Source organism: Carcharodon carcharias, chromosome 18 (assembly GCF_017639515.1).
Source record: "Carcharodon carcharias isolate sCarCar2 chromosome 18, sCarCar2.pri, whole genome shotgun sequence".
In the NCBI taxonomy this organism is placed as follows: domain Eukaryota; kingdom Metazoa; phylum Chordata; class Chondrichthyes; order Lamniformes; family Lamnidae; genus Carcharodon; species Carcharodon carcharias.
In genome coordinates, this window is record NC_054484.1 from 97,336,518 (window position 1) to 97,342,517 (window position 6,000).

Below are 6,000 nucleotides of genomic sequence, written 5' to 3' on the forward strand. Positions count from 1 at the left end.
AGGCCAGAATTGGAGGAAGAGAGAACTCTCGGAGGATTTTAGGAATGGAAAGGGTTACAGAGATAAGGAGGGTCAAGATCATGGAGGGATTTAAACACCAGGATGAGAATTTTAAATTAAGTCATTGTTAGAACAATGCAGGTCAGTGAACACTGGAGTGATGGGTGAACAGGATTTGGTGCGAGTTAGGGTAACAGCAGCAGAGTTTTGGGTGAGTTGAAATTTACTGAGGATGGGAGCAGGGGTGGAAATGGCCAATATTATGGAGGTGGGAAATGGTAGTATTAGTGGTGGGATGAATGGAAAAGGACGTGTGATGCAGCAGCTATACATAACACCAGTAAATTAACTATATTTTCTATGGGATAACAGATGTACTAATGTTGTTAACTTGTTCAAACACAGATTTGGAAGGGAAGGTTTAAATATTGTATGTTCACGGGAGTGCTTACAAAAGCTTACAATTCAACATTCAGGAAAGGATCTGCATCACTTACAGGTCACTACTGCCTTCCTCTCATGTGCTTAAGGTTCTCCTTAAATAATGGACCAGAATTTATTGTGATTGGACATCCAATGGCATCTTCTGTTATAGTTGGACTTGGTCCTGTATTTGTTAACTGAAAACGTTTCTGTCCACAAAGTTACTGAATGTCTGAACCTAAAGCAGCGCAGTGGGGGAAACAGGGCATCTGGGTCTGAGTGAACAGGGCAACCAACAGGGTATCTCCTTAGCCAATCAGATTTATGGATTGAGAAACAAACAGTGGAAGGGACTGAGATCGTGAGCCGGCAAATTCAATGTCAAATCAGGTAGAGAAAGCAAAATTAAATCAGGGAAACACAGACCGAATTAAGAGACAGAAAGAGGAGAGTCAGAAAGGAAAAGAAATTCAATTCAAAATCTGCCATTTTTAAAATTGCCCTAAAAAATTCAAAATGTGAAGGAATGAAATTCTGCATTTGTTCGTATTCAGTGCCAGAGTGATTGATAGGCATCATTAACACTCATTACATTGTCAATAGGGTACCTGTGGTATAGCCAAGTGGTTATGGCACTGGGTTTGTAACCCCAAGATCAAGAGTTCAAATCTCACAATGGCAAACTATGAAACAATGTAACTTCATCTGAAACAGATGGAAATGGGTTTGTACTCGAAAGAGTTACTGATTACCAGCCTAAAATATGCAAAGATAGCAACTTCACAGCATTCAATGCATGTCAACAGTGAAGATGACAGCAAAATGCTGTTTTTGTGAAGTTAATGGTGAAGCAGAAGAACTCAGACAGCAACCTTTGGACATTTGTATTTAACAGCACATCTTCCCCTTATGTGTATCATTTACACATAAATAGCAGAGTGCCATTAGCCACATCGTTACAATGACAGCAAAATCTGGATCATTGTGATTTGGATCTGCAGGAAGACTTGGTCAGAAGAGCATTCTGGGAATATAAAATGGTCAACACTTGGCTGCCAGGGAACTTTTTTTTAATTTGTTCATGGGATTTGGGCATCACTGACTAGGCCAACATTTATTGCCCATCCCTAACTGCCCTGTTCTTGAGACACAAACAAGGGACAACCTATATCTTAGTGTGACTATATGTTTCAGATTAAGTGTAGTATCAACTTTAACTAGAGTTTAACACAACACTTTGCAGGAATATACTGATTGATGCAATAAACAAATAAAGCTGACAAGTTAGGAAGCACCTTGGGTAGCTGCAACATCAGAGAAGATATTCATCACCATGTTTTAAAAGTCGAGCAAAGGAAAAAAGTGTAATGCCTAACTCAAGTTTTGCCCTTTATTAAACTATTCTAATATATAACAAGTATAGTTTCTGACATATGCCTATATAGTTGAATGACACCTTGGGAGCAGGGTCATCTGACAGAATTATTTGTTTTGCTTACTCACAATTCCCCAATTGAGACAGCCTCAAGCTTAAATATTTACAATTATGCTTTTCCAACTAAAAACAGGACAATTTTTTTTAGGAGGTTCTTACACAAGTTAGCTTAACAAATCTGTGCTTTGAGTTATTAGACCATATTTTTCTAAATATCAATTAACTTTGGCCTGTATCATTTTCTAAAAGTTTCACCATCACTGTCAGGCTGACTGGCACATAGTTGCAGGTTTATTCCTCTCCCCTTATGTAAAACAATGTCATGGGATCATTTACATCCACTTGTGGGAGCAGACAGGCCTAAATTTAACATCTCATCTGAAATACTGTATAACACCTCACAGTGCAGCACATGTTCAGTAAAGTAACAGTAACAGACTAGTTAACATAAGACAACAGTGAAAGACAATGACTACTGTCCACAATTTGCCACATGATCCCAGATGTAAAATCCAAGCATCTCTCAATAGGGCTGACTGTCTACTACAACAAGGCATGAAACTGCATACTTTTGTCATAGGAGATCCTTGATTTTGGAAATTTACCAGCATATTAAATACACACTAAACATTGTTAAATTGCACGATAATCTTGCCAGTGAATATAACTTATTTATCAAGATTCAGCTATTGCTGAGCTATTGCATACCTAAAAACTGACATAATTAAGGCTGTTAATTGTACTCATTGAATTACTTCATATGATCATAAATGGTTAAGCTTCTGCTATTAACTGTCATGACTGATGTTGTTAAATAAAGTGGTGTTAGTTAATGCATCTCTATGCCCAACTTCAACTTTGCTAATTCTGGTAGTACATCTCTCCATGGCCACCTCTGAAACTCCACCAGCCCTGCAACCCTCCAAAAGCTCGGCATTTCTTTACACCATCATTGGCAACTTTAGGCCCTAAACTTAGGAATTTTCCCTGTAAACCTCTGTACCTATCTCTCATAGGAATATAAGAGCAGGAGTAGGTCATTGTGCCGCTCGAGCCTGCTCTGCCATTCAACTAGATCATGGCTGATCTACCTGAACACCATTTTCCCATGTTATATCCATATTCCTTGATGTCTTTAGAATCTACAAATCTATAGGTCTCTGTCTTGAAAATACTCAGTGACTGAGCTTCTACTGCCCTCTGAGGTAAAGAATTCCAATGATTCCCACACACACACTGATGAAATCCCTCCTCACCTTGGTCCTAAATGGCTTGCCCCTTATCCTGAGACTGTGTCCCCTGGTTCTAAACACGCCCCCACCACCCTTAGCCAGGGGAAACATCCTTTCTGCACCTACTATGCCCAGCCCCTTAAGAATTTTGTACATTTCAATTAGATCACCTCTCATTTTTCTAAACTCTAGAGAATAGAGGTCCAGTCTCCTCAATCTCTCATCATAGGACAGTCCCACCATCTCAGGAATTAGTCTGGTGAACATCCACTGCAGTCCTCCTTTAAGATGCTCCTTAAAATCCACTTCTTTGGCCAAGCTTTTGGTCAGTTTTCCTAATATCTCCTGCTGTGGCTCAGGTAAAATGTTGATGATAAAGCCCTGAAGTGCCTTGGAACATTAAAACGTGCTCTATAAATGCAAGCTGTGTTTTACACTTCACTCAGTATTGTAATATATCCTGTGGTGATTGAATAAACTTGAAAACTATCAATATTATTTGGATCAAGGTCTTTGGGATAGTCCAAGAGCAAGCCAAGAATCTTATTTACCTTTGGCATGAATATATAACCCCAATCAAACCTTCCAATGTCAGGAAAAGAATGGTCTCCAACTCAACTACTTTGAATGGTATAACAACATTTCTGGCACAATTATTACATCAGATTTAACGTTCAGCTATCTTGCAGAACTTTGTGTAAGGAAACAATAAACTTAAAGAGCACTTATGTTTCTCAGTGTGTTTCAGATTCTGCAGAACAACATTTTTGAAGTGCAGTCACTGTTGTTATATACGCAACACACAAACCATCCTGCATAGAGCAAGATCCTAGGAACAGCAACATGATGAATATATTTTGATTGAAAAAAGATTATTGGTCAGGAAACTTCTCCTCCTTGAATAGCACTGAGAGAGCTGTAATATTCAACTTTAAACCCAACATTAAACCGAGGCCTCATCTGCCTGCTTGGGTGGATCCAAAAGATCCCATGGCACCATTTCAAAGAAGAGCAGAAAAATTATCCCCAGTGTCCTGGCCAATATTTATCCTTCAATCTGTTTTTGTGATGTTGATTACCTGGTCATTATCACTTTGCTGTTTGAGTGCGTTTGCTCCGCAAAAGATAGCTGCCGCATTTCCTACATTACAACAGTGGCTACACTTCAAAGAGTACTTCATTGATTGTAGAACACTTTGAGACATTCAGTGGTCATGAAAAGTGCTATATAAATGCAAGTCTTTCTTTCTATAACTGAAACAGGTAGAAAAGGCCATCATTTTAATGTCCCATCCAACAATGCAGCATTCCCTCAGCTTCGAGTGCCAGCCTGGATTATGGACTCTAGTCGCAGAGTTATGCTTGTGCCTACAATGTTGTAACATTCAGTTGAGCCAAACTGGCCTTCCACACTGTGAATGGGAAGTCTAGGGAGTGTTCCAGGGTCAAGTCCAACATGAGTGACATTTACAGGTTTGCATAGACACGTTACTTTGCAATAATGAATGCTGCAAATAACATAATAGAGCAAAACAAAAATGCAACTCTAGACATAATCACCAGTAGCTCCTACATTAGCCATTGCATTCAATGGTTACACTTTGTGACTGTGCAACAACATATGCAGCATTTCATATATTAACTGGCAAGGGCAACCGTTGTTCTAGATTTGAAAGACCATCACTGCCAATTGCAAAGGTCTCTATTCAACCCATAAAGAAAATAGCCTGTAATAAAGACTGCCAGGAGTTGCACAGTTTCTGCACTCAATGCAGGATTGGCTACAAACTTAAAATCATAGTCATTTTGGCACAGGAGGCGGCCATACAGCCCATCGAGCCCATGCCAGCTCTCTGTGGATAGTCCCATTTCCCTGCTCTATCTCCGTAAGCCTGCAAAGTTCATTTCCCTCAAGAGCCCATCCAGTTTCCTTTTGAGAGCACTGATCACCTCTGCTTCCCCCAGCCTCCTATGCTGCAAGATCATTCCCACTCTGTATAAAAAAATTTATTCCTCACGTTCCCCAGCCCTTACCCAAAGCCTTACACCTGTTTTCAAAAATATTAACCGTTATGGTTAAAATCCTTCAGTCAGGGACCTACAGTAAGAATCTGATGTCTAGACAGTTTGGTTAAAGTGGGAAGCAGACCCCAAAATACCCAGATTCCCCTCTCAGTTGTGAAGAGGAAACTCCACAGTCTGACCCTGGAGTTAATACTCTGCATCGGCCAGTACCAGGGGCCTGTTTCTCGGGCCTTGCCTGAAAGGCAGGCTTCAGTTGAAAGGCCACACAAACCACTTATCCGGTAAATGAACATTATCCATTATTCTGCTCTTGAAAAGACTGCAGGCTGAGGCTGACTTGGAAGAAGCGAGAAGCCACCTTTACCCAGAGCTTCCTTCCTGGTCCGCGCGCCGGCCACACGTCCTCCATGAGTCACGTGCCTCCTGGGAGGGCGGGGCCTCGTTGCCACCCGCGGAGGGATCACGTGCCTTAAGAGGGGCGGGGCCTCGTTGGCTACCGGGGTCACGTACCTCCTTGGGGCGGGAACTCGCTGGCTACAGGGGTCACGTGCCGACTGGGCGGGGCCTCGCCATCGCAGTTCGCGTCATCCAAAACAAAAACAAAAATACCTGGAAAAACTCAGCAGGTCTGGCAGCATCTGCGGAGAGGAACAGTGTTAACGTTTCGAGTCCGAATGACTCTTCAACAGAACTAAGTAAAAATAGAAGAGAGGTGAAATATAAGCTGGTTTAAGGGGGGGTGGGACAAGTAGAGCTGGATAGAGGGCCAGTGATAGGTGGAGATAACCAAAAGATGTCACAGACAAAAGGACAAAGAGGTGTTGAAGGTGGTGATATTGTCTAAGGAATGTGCTAATTAAAGGTAGAAAGCAGGACAAGCAAGGT

At 41.3% G+C, this 6,000-nt stretch overlaps 1 protein-coding gene across 4 annotated transcripts in view; it reads right to left on the reverse strand.

Annotated features, from left to right (window-relative positions):
- Positions 1 to 5,567, reverse strand: part of rcbtb1 (regulator of chromosome condensation (RCC1) and BTB (POZ) domain containing protein 1) — a 65,899-nt gene extending 60,332 nt beyond the window's left edge. For 2 of the 4 annotated variants that reach the window (XR_005945852.1, XM_041211287.1), the window contains exon 1: positions 5,480 to 5,558. The gene's annotated coding sequence lies outside the window, so the exon portion shown is untranslated. Of the gene's footprint in view, positions 1 to 5,473 lie in introns of all 4 variants that reach the window. The other 2 variants (XM_041211285.1, XM_041211286.1) reach the window with 2 other exon arrangements.
- Between the last annotated feature and the right edge of the window lie 433 nt (positions 5,568 to 6,000).